This window comes from Lagenorhynchus albirostris, chromosome 1 (genome assembly GCF_949774975.1).
Source record: "Lagenorhynchus albirostris chromosome 1, mLagAlb1.1, whole genome shotgun sequence".
Taxonomy (NCBI): Eukaryota; Metazoa; Chordata; class Mammalia; order Artiodactyla; family Delphinidae; genus Lagenorhynchus; species Lagenorhynchus albirostris.
In genome coordinates this window covers 47,442,392-47,452,504 of record NC_083095.1, presented here as the reverse complement: position 1 = coordinate 47,452,504, position 10,113 = coordinate 47,442,392, and the positions used below count along the sequence as shown (strand labels likewise).

Genomic DNA, 10,113 nt, shown 5'->3' with positions numbered 1-10,113 from the left:
GTTTTAAGGCCTATAGAAATCTGAGTTATGTTTTACTGCAAAATATATAATATATTAATTCAAACTACAGTGTAAAAAGATTTTAATAATGAATTATATGTCTTCATTATATTAGATATTTACAAATATTTCCCTAAATAGATATCTTTTCCCTAAATAGATATCTTTTAAAGTTCAAATAGCCAGTTTAAATTTGAGAAAACATACACTTACTGTAACTTGAAAGATGTTCATATTGAGATACTTCAGCCCCAACTTCACAGGCTACTGGAAATTAAGAGACACTTTGTTGCTAGATGAAAAAATTTCACTTACGTCAGGGAAAATTATACTAGACTACCAGTTTAAAATGAGCAATAGTTCATATAATATTAGAGACATTCTCTCTTGCCTTACAAATGCAAAATAAATCCTCTAGACTCCCTTTTCTGTAGAGACCACCAGCTCACTATCCAGGCTCTGAAACTTAGCACAATTAGGGAAAAAACAAGACAGACTTCAGTATGACAATTAGCCAAAACATTTCCCCAGGGAAACATTTCTGATTTTGTTTTTGTTAAGCACTGTCTTGATCTTTAACTCATTTTTTAAAAACAAAAAAAAAAACCCACTCAATTCCCAAGGACAGTTTGAAAATGAAAAAAATAGATCTGATGGCTCTCACAGCAGCCTTCATCATGTCAAGGCAATGTTTTAACTCACATCTCCTGATATTTCCTCCCCATTTCCTACTGACAGCGTCCGCCTTGCCCTTAGAGTAGTTGAGGTTCCCTGTAATAGAGACCCTTGGTTTTCTTAGTGTTAGCTAAAACACATATTTTGAAAAATGTGTTCAGTAAATACCCTTCAAGTCCTGACCTAATTTCCTGATATATAAAGCATATAAGAGGTGGTGTCCCCTGCGACTGGCTAAGGCTTACTTTTGCACCAACTATTTAGGAAGTTCCCTTGACTCTTAAGTTTTCCTTTCGAGATTAAAATTCAACATAGAAAAAAATTCAGTTATCAAACATCTATTCCTAATTTAGAGCAAAGCCACATTACATAGCAAAACTCCCCGTATTAAACTTTATCTCATGCAAACTTAAAATTTTTAAAATAGTAATTCCAGGCCCCAAGGTAGACCTACTTAGAAGTAAACATGGTAAACACTTAAAATTTTTTTTCCAATCTTCCTAAAAGAAGTGTGTTTTGGGCTGATAGATCAATATTATATGTCAAGTCTGCTGCTAAGGAGCACAATTTTTGACCTGGTAAATTATTCTGTTAATCTGACACATGACCAAGATGCGAAGACTATAGAATTAAAGGCATTCTTTTGGATTCTGTCCTTTAATAATTTTTAAGAGGAAAACCATGAAGAGGCTTCCAGCTCAGTAGAGACATTGATTAAAGCTTGGTAAAAACGGGAAGGTTCGCAGACCTTGGGTAATGCACATCAAATTCAACAGGCCAAAGGAGTGAGTTTTTCATGATGGGGCTCTCACCACTCACAGGTTTGGGCCAGCTTTCCATAGCCTCCTCTCCCAGATCGTAGTCCTGACGATACTCATCTCGCATCTGGCCTCCAGAACGGCCACAGCCATACTGCCTGCCCTCCTTTAAGCCTGTGTCCCAGTCTGTGCAAATGATCCGGTCATCCAGACACATTCTATTTATGTACCGCATGGCATTTTCTGCATCTGCTCTTGAATAGTATTCCACAAAGCAGAACCCATATGCTGTTTTCTTCATTTTATCCAGGCCCATGATGATTTTCTTTATGTCACCACTTTTGCTGAGGAGTTCATAGATTTGTTCTTCAGTTGTATAGAAGGAAAGATTTCCAACATACAATGTACAGCTTTTCTTCAATAATTTTTCCTGTTCTTCACTGTCACGCCAGAAGGGCTGGTCCCAGTGCTGGCTCAGCTTGACGTAGGAGTTGCTGCGCAGTGCCTTCAGGAGGCCACCCAAATAGTGCAGAGAAGTGGCTGAGGGCGCCGCCACTCCAAGTATAATGAAACCATTTAGCTAATTTCTATTGGTCTATTTTCAAGTTTATTGATTCTTTCCTCAACTCTGTCTAGTCTATTTATGAGCCCATCCTTCGTCTGTGTTTCTGTTACCTATATTCTAAATAGACCTTAAAATTTATTTCTAATAGTTTTTATTTCTTATAGTTTCTATCACTTTCCTGAAACTTCACAAATGTTCCACTAGAACCTTTAAGATATGAATCATAGTTATTTTAAATGCCCCCTGTGGTAATTCTAACATCTGTGTCATCTCTGTATCTGTTCTGTTGATTGCTTTGTCTCTAGATGGTGGGTTCCTTTCATTTGAGTCTTTGTGTTTCATATTTTTTTGTTGTTGAAAGAGGTACTTCTTGTGTAATATAGTAGAGATTAAGGTAAATAGTATTTAGGCCAGGAAATAGGCACACTTCTTGTTCTAGGCTGTTTGCACAGGGGACTGAGTCAATATAGTCAGGATTTGAGTTGAGTTTGGGTTTTGTTATTGCTTTGTGGTTACCTTCAGTGCACACTACAAACTTCAACTTCCTTTAGCATTACCTTGTGCTTAGAGGAAGGGCTTGGTATTAATGGATTTCTCTTAATGTTTCAATTCTACCCTCAGCTTTTCTACCTCAGTTTTCTCTGTGTGCCACTGCCACAGAGGTGATCTCTCTCCATGCTCTTACCTCTCCCCAAGGGCTAGGCTGCTGTAGTTTATTACCTGGTGCGTAATAGCCTGGTGGTAGAGGACAGAGGGGGATTCTCTATTTTCTTGTCCAGTCTCAATCTTAGGCAGTGTACCTAGGTCTTTTGGGGTAGAGTTTTCTCAATGATCCTGCTCAATCTCCTTTGGCAGTCAAACTCTGCCTTGTATTTGGTGGACTTTTTTTTGAAACCATTTGAACTTGTATTGACACCAGCTACCTGACTTTTCTCAGTAGCCTCATGAGAATGGATAAAGTGGCTTGACCCAAGATAACACTGATTAGACTTAGCAATGTTACTTTTAAATAAAACCAACCCTATTTCCCCCCCAAGATAGCTTAGAGAGTTCATAATGGTCACAAACTAATACTACAGATAAAACATTTAAAATTTTGATCCAAGCTTTTTCTATCCTCCCACACTTGAAAGGTACCTGATGAACACCAATTTCCCAATCCTAGCATCACTAGCTTACAAACCTTAGGGCTAATAACTGCCTTCTCATTTATCTACTGTTCGATTTCCATTAGTTTCAAGATACACCAATGTAAATACCATGACTATTTTGCATGAAGTTAAGTATTCTACAGATCCCAGAGTCATGGGATTGAACCAGGAGCTCCCACCTTTTATGTGAACTTCAGAGGTACCATTGAGGCTAAGGCAATTTAATTTAGGTTAACTAGGATCTGTTTCATATTTAAGAGAACCCTCTTGCAACAGGTTTATTCAATTCTCTTAAAAATGGTGGCATTACTTTTCACCTTTCAGAAGCAACAGTTACACAAATGGAATATTAGATTAAGTTTAAAAATGTGGGCTCTAGTCAACTCTCATTATTTTTCTGCATATGATCATGGTAAAGGATCAGGATGCCCTTCACAATTCCAAGGAAAGTCCAATTTAAAAAGTTTGTCCTTGCCAAACTCCATAAAACAGCCACTTCAGAGTAAACCAGCAGAGCATTGCATCACCCAGTAAAGCTGTAGGTTTCATCACATGCACCAACAAATCTACATGACTAGTTTCTGCACTCCTATTTTACAGAGTTTATTTTACACCTCTTGTACCAAACAGCATTTTAAACACGGACATATCAACTCCCTAATAAAGCAAAAACACAGGCATTTCCCTTATTAGAAACAAGATATACCATCACTTAAAGTCTTCAAACATGATTGCACTTAAACTTTCATAATTTGACAGTGCATTCAATGAGTCAATCTGCAGACAACTAGTTTTAACAGACAAGTTAAAAAAACACTTTAAAGTAGACATGAATGTCCTAAACTGTTTCTTAGGTAAGAATTTTACAAACATTACTTATATTAGTGGTAGCGGTGGAGCTGGAGCGTATTGCTTCTTCTCCAAGCTGTGCAGCGAGAACCACGGATAATGTGGTGGAACCTGCAGCTCTTTCTGCTTGCGGATGTCAGTACCCACAAGTCCCTGTGCTTGTGGACTGGTTTGGTGATCCACTGGGTGTCAGGGTTTCTTCTGATAGCTTTATGGAATGGATCAATGAGGATAACCTCAAGGAATTTGTACGTAGAATCTTCACCAACCCGGTAAGAATTCAGGACCCTCAGGGCCCTACAGTGGCATCCAGCTCACTCCTCAGCAGCAGACTGAAGGCTTCGAGCAAACTTCAGCTGGTTGACACCATGGTGGACAGGTGTGCCATAGGTGGCACGCTTAGGAACTGGGCGTTTGCGGTCACTGCAACACACGCGAATCCAATATATGACATAACCCTGCTTGGCCTTGTACCCCAGGCTGTGTGACTCTTTGGGCCTGGTGGGCGGGGGAGAAAGGGGACCTGGTGCACTGCAGAGAGCTGGCAGTACTGCCAGCAGCGCACCCTGAGCAGAAAGCACATCGTGTCTGACTCCTTCTTCCTCCGTAGCTCCTGGATGTACTTGTAAGCACCCATCTCGGCTCCGCTGATGGCTGCCGCCAGACCTTGGTGGGTATTACATAGGAGAGAGTTTCTGCCCTTCTGTTAATCCTAGGAGATCTTCAGTGATCTGGGCACAGGACTGTTTCTTGCTCCACTCTCAGCAGTAGAGGGTTTTTTCCTTTACATTTTCCCCAGTTGCAATGGGTCATCACCAGTGCCCTGGATATTACAGGATTCTCTCTGCTCTTCCAATATCTTAAGTCTCTTCATCCATAGGGGAATAGGGACTGGATAATGTTTGTACTTTTTTTTTTTGGCCATGCCACATAGCATGTGGCATCTTAGTTCCCCCAGCAGGGATCAAACCCTCTCTCCCTGCAGTAGAAGCTCAGAGTCTTAACCACTGGACCACCAGGGAAGTCCCAAGGGTTTGCATAGTGGTGGCCACTTCTCTTCATTCACGCCTCACTGAAGGAGAATTTGCCAGTTTCCTGCTCTGCTTCAGTCATTCTTGTCAGCAGCTGGTGGAGGTTCATGGAGAAGATCCTGTGAGTATGTGTGAACTCCATTTGTGTCTACTGCTCCTACGGCTCTATCCTCTCATGGTAGTCCACACTCCAACTTTAGTGTTCATTATAAATGTTAGCTGGGTTCTTCCTACAGGCATCTACGGCACCTAGTGTCTTTTTTTCCCCCAGTACTCTGCCATATGTGAGTCAGTGCTCATGTCCCATCTCTTCTTGGAAGGGTATGTCTTTTTTTGGGTTTCAGGCTTTTTGGTTGCATTATGACCTCAGGTCTTGAATGGGTTTAAGACATATCATTATCTGGCATTTTCTTGTTGTTAGGATGGGAGTGAAACTCTTTCCAGCTTTCTACATTCTAGACAGAGGCAAACTCCTGTTTGCTTATTCTCAGGGTGGATTGAATCTTTTCCTTGTCAGAGAGCTATGGCTCCAACAATAGCAAACAAATTTATTTGATTTTGTTTCTGACCTGGGGAATTCCAACCTATGTCTCTAATCCCATTCCCCTTCCCGAGACTATTATTTAAGAACTTTGCAAAGCCTGCAACTTAAACAGAAACTTCACTGTTCTATATTATGTACAATTTTCAGGAGTGGCAGAAAATACAAAGCGAACTCCAAAACTCTATTAGCAAAGGTCTTAGAGACTCCTGTATTTTTATGTCCTAAGACATTGCTATTGACTTCAATGACAGTGAGATCAGTTTTTCTTCTGAATTTCACTGACTCTCTTCTCATGTATTACTAACAGGCCAGCCATGCATCTAGGAATATTTTCCCCAATTTTAGAACCCATCTTATCACAAATAGACATGACCAAGTAGACATGCAGGGAATTCATATAGTACACACAGTCTTATCAGCAACTATGAGTAGCCTTTCCTAAACATCTAAATATTCCTTTTATGACCTAAAACTTGAAGATCTGGCTTTTGGAAGAAATATAAGAGAAAGACAGCTCTTGAATCCTGATGGAAAAGACCCTATTAGCTAACTAGAATGGTAGTGATATTCCAAAGCGTTGTTCCTTGGATTCATGCCCCTTAATTAAAGAGGCATAAACCATCCTTGAATCGCTGCAATAAAGTCACTGCAGGAGAACTCAAACTGAAGATTCTTAAGAACCCTCCAAAGTAGAAAGTCTTTGGAAAGAGACACAATTCACCTAAGACTTCCAGATAAAACAGAAGACTACATGAGACATAGACAGCTTCTACCCAAGATCCACTGAACAAGACCATATATTGTCATGTTTTAACCTGCATTCTTTTGATTTTTGTTTTTATAGCTATCTTATTGCCTCTTTTACTGATATAAGGCTACCTTTAGCTATGTTCCCTATAAAGCCTCCATTCTTTTTCTTTTAAAATTAATTAATCAATTTATTTATTTTTGGCTGCGTTGGGTCTTCGTTGCTGTGCGCGGGCTTTCTCTAGTTGTGGAGAGCGGTGGCTACTCTTTGTTGTGGTGCACGGGCTTCTCATTGTGGTGGCTTCTCTTGTTGCAGAGCACGGGCTCTAGGCATGCAGGCTTCAGTACTTGCAGCACGTGGGCTCAGTAGTTGTGGCACGTGGGCCCTAGAGCATGTGGGCTCAGTAGTTGTGGCACACAACTCTAGGCTCTAGGGTGTGCGGGCATCAGTAGTTGTGGCGTGCAGGTTCAGTAGTTGTGGTGCATGGGCTTAGTTGCTCTGCAGCATGTGGGATCTTCCTGGACCAGGGATCAAACCTTTGTCCTCTGCATTGGCAGGCAGACTCTTAACCACTGCGCCACCAGGGATGTCCCTTTGCTAATGCTCTTGCTACTTGCAAATTTCATTGCCTGGCCCTGGATCATTCTTGATTCATGGAGCCAAAATATTACAACACTATGTGACAATGCCTTAGGGGTATCTTGACTAAAAACAGGTCAAAGGGGACCTGTTTTAAGGTCCCTTTAAGACTGGTATTGGATTAGTATAGAAAGAGCTACTAGATACTCCTTGCAAACTAAATGGGAACTTGTTATGTTGGTAAACTGATAGTTCCTGGCCTCACACAGAGCCCATTTGGGGCTATTCGTTTCCCTCTCAGAACAAGACGTTGTTAGATAACGTAAATCAAGGAGAAAACTTGGGTTTTGATTGGAGAATTGAAACCCTAACTGCCCAAGGGGAATTCTGGACTGATTTCTTCTCTCTTTCAGCAAATTCCCTTCATATTTTTTTTAATTTTTATTTATTTTATTTATTTATTTTTTGCGGTACGCGGGGCTCTCACTGCCGTGGCCTCTCCCATTGCGGAGCACAGACTCCGGACACGCAGGCTCAGCGGCCATGGCTCACGGGCCCAGCCGCTCCGCGGCATGTGGGATCTTCCCAGACCGGGGCACGAACCCATGTCCCCTGCGTCGGCAGGTGGACTCTCAACCACTGCGCCACCAGGGAAGCCTTCCCTTCATATTTTATAAGTATAGAAAGTAGGGAAATCTTGTGGCCCAGAGATCTACCAAGGCTATAGATCTCATCCAAGAGGTTCATGAAATTGGACAGACACTGATTCAGAATAGAGCATTTTAGATACAATATTGACCTCTTGAAGGGTATCTTCTGCTGATTTTGGAAAATAATGTTGTATTTATATTCCTGCAGACCTCTTTGTGATCTTTAATATTGTTAAAAAGCTCTAGGAAGCAAACAAAGACATTATGAAATTAAGCAATTTGGCTAATATTCCATACCTGGTTCTATGGACTCTTTATATTGGTGATGAGATCTTTTTTCTTAGTTTAATTTGGGTAATATTGGATTCTGGCTGAAAAGTGGACTACAAACTCTGATCGTAAATCCTTCTCTTAGTATTTGTTTGTGCTGTGGTGTTCAAATGAGTGGTATTCTGAGTTTGTCTCATTGTGTAGTCACTGACCCATCAAATGATCCGACAAATGACCATCCAAAGAACAAATAGAAAAACTTTACACTTACGGAGGTTGAAAAGACCACCTTAAGAAACATGATACTCAGTCATGGCAACTCAGAGTAGTGAATATCTGGGTGGATCATACTCCCAGATGTTAAGGGCCTATCCTTCAGCTCAGGCTTATGAATGACCATAACAATGAGAAATGAAACTATCTGTGTATAAACAGTATGTCTTCTACATTAATGTAACTTAACTATTTAATTGTCTTCATCTATATTTATTATTTCAGGAAACTCTTAACCAAGAAGATAAAAACTGCAAATACCTGTATTTCCCATTTTAAGAACGTCCCTAAAAACCTATTTAAATAAACATCTAAGGGTTTAATACATAACATCAAATGATGATTTATTCTCCAAGACTCTTTAAAACCCTTGCCTCAAAACCCTTACCTTGGGCTTCCCTGGTGGGTCAGTGGTTAAGAATCCACCTGCCAATGCAGGGGATATGGGTTCGAGTCCTGGTCCAGGAAGATCCCACATGCCATGGAGCAACTAAGCCCGTGTGCCACAACTACTGAACCTGCGCTCTAGAGCCCGCGAGCCACAACTACTGAAGCCCACGCGCCACAACTACTGAAGCCCATACGCCTATAGCCTGTGCTCTGCAACAAGAGAAGCCACCGCAATGAGAATCCCACGCACCGCAACGAAAAGTAGTGCCCGCTCGCTGCAACTAGAGAAAGTCCGCGTGCAGCAAAGAAGACCCAGCGCAGTCAAAAATAATAAACAAATAAAATAAATACATAAAAATAAAACTTAAAAAAAAACCCTTACCTTGCTGTATACACCAATCCTAAACTATTATATCATGATCCTTCCCCAATATTAATTAAATCATCCCCTTATTTGAAGACTTGCCTTAAACCAAAACCCCAAACCTCATAAACATTCCAACTTTGCCTTTCCACTTCAGAATACAACTAAGACTCTGTCAGTGTGGTGCTTTCCTTTTACTACAGTAAGCAATAAACTCAGCTTTGCTTTATGAACAGACTGTTTCGGCAGTGTTTTGAGGGAGTCAGCATTTGACAATATTTAGCAGCAGGCATAGCATACTTGCCAATCTGAAGACATACCGGCTGTGTCCCTAGAACAGGCTCCTGGAAGCTCTGGCTGTGCCTGGCAATAACACTTTAGCTGTTGGATTGTGGAGGAGGTAAGGAAGGCTCCTCTGGTAGAGGAGGGGGAGGGTGGCCAGGTCTAGTGGGTGAAGGAGAGTGCTTAAAGCAGTGTCTGTTTATCAGTTAGAAGTTTTTCAATATTTTAAAAATTGGTTAAAACATTGTACTGCCTTTACGGGTGGTTACCAGTTAAATATTAGTCCTTGGTGAACTGATCATGGTAGACCAGATGGAAAAAAGATGACTCATGGAAGCCAATGTGGATAGATGACCATTCAAGGGAACAGATGTCTTTGTCTGTTGAAGGTCTTGCCAAGCTGTAAACTCCCCCAGAACTTAAAAATAACCCTCTGCAGAGCTAAAAACAACAACAACAACCCTCAGGAAAGTGGGACATCAAATTTGTTATGATTAGGTTTTTGCCATTTGGTTGAATAGGAAGTCAATATCGACATTACATATAGCTCAAAAGAAATAAAGTTACACTTTTTGGGTACTCTTCAATTTTTGAATTGAGATTCAAAAGTGCTATGTATACATCTTTATACAAATGGTATTACTACTTCTTTCCATAATAATATGTCTATGATATAACTATCTTCATTCTTTAATATGGTGGCACAGTATTTTATTGTATGAATGCACTATAATTGAAATTGTGGGACTCGAGGGACATTGTTCCAGCTAATGATTAAGAACTCTCCAGACAATAGGGGCTTCTTAGACAATGGGTGAATTTCCAGGATGTCCGGCCCCCTTCCGAGAAGGAGGGAGATAAACAAAATGTAAAAAAGGTGTCTGTCAAAGACCAATCAGGAAGCTGGGGACAAGTTCCCTCTCTGGTCCGAGCCTAAGCCGGGACCAATCAGCAGGAAAACACAACTAAATCTATAATTTACAT

At 40.7% G+C, this 10,113-nt stretch overlaps 2 pseudogenes; both read right to left on the bottom strand.

Moving 5' to 3' along the window:
• Positions 1-1,483: 1,483 nt before the first annotated feature.
• LOC132527864 (nuclear cap-binding protein subunit 2-like) lies at positions 1,484-3,166 on the bottom strand (annotated as a pseudogene).
• An 859-nt stretch (positions 3,167-4,025) lies between these two features.
• Positions 4,026-4,635, bottom strand: LOC132530151 (large ribosomal subunit protein eL15-like; annotated as a pseudogene).
• Positions 4,636-10,113: the final 5,478 nt, after the last annotated feature.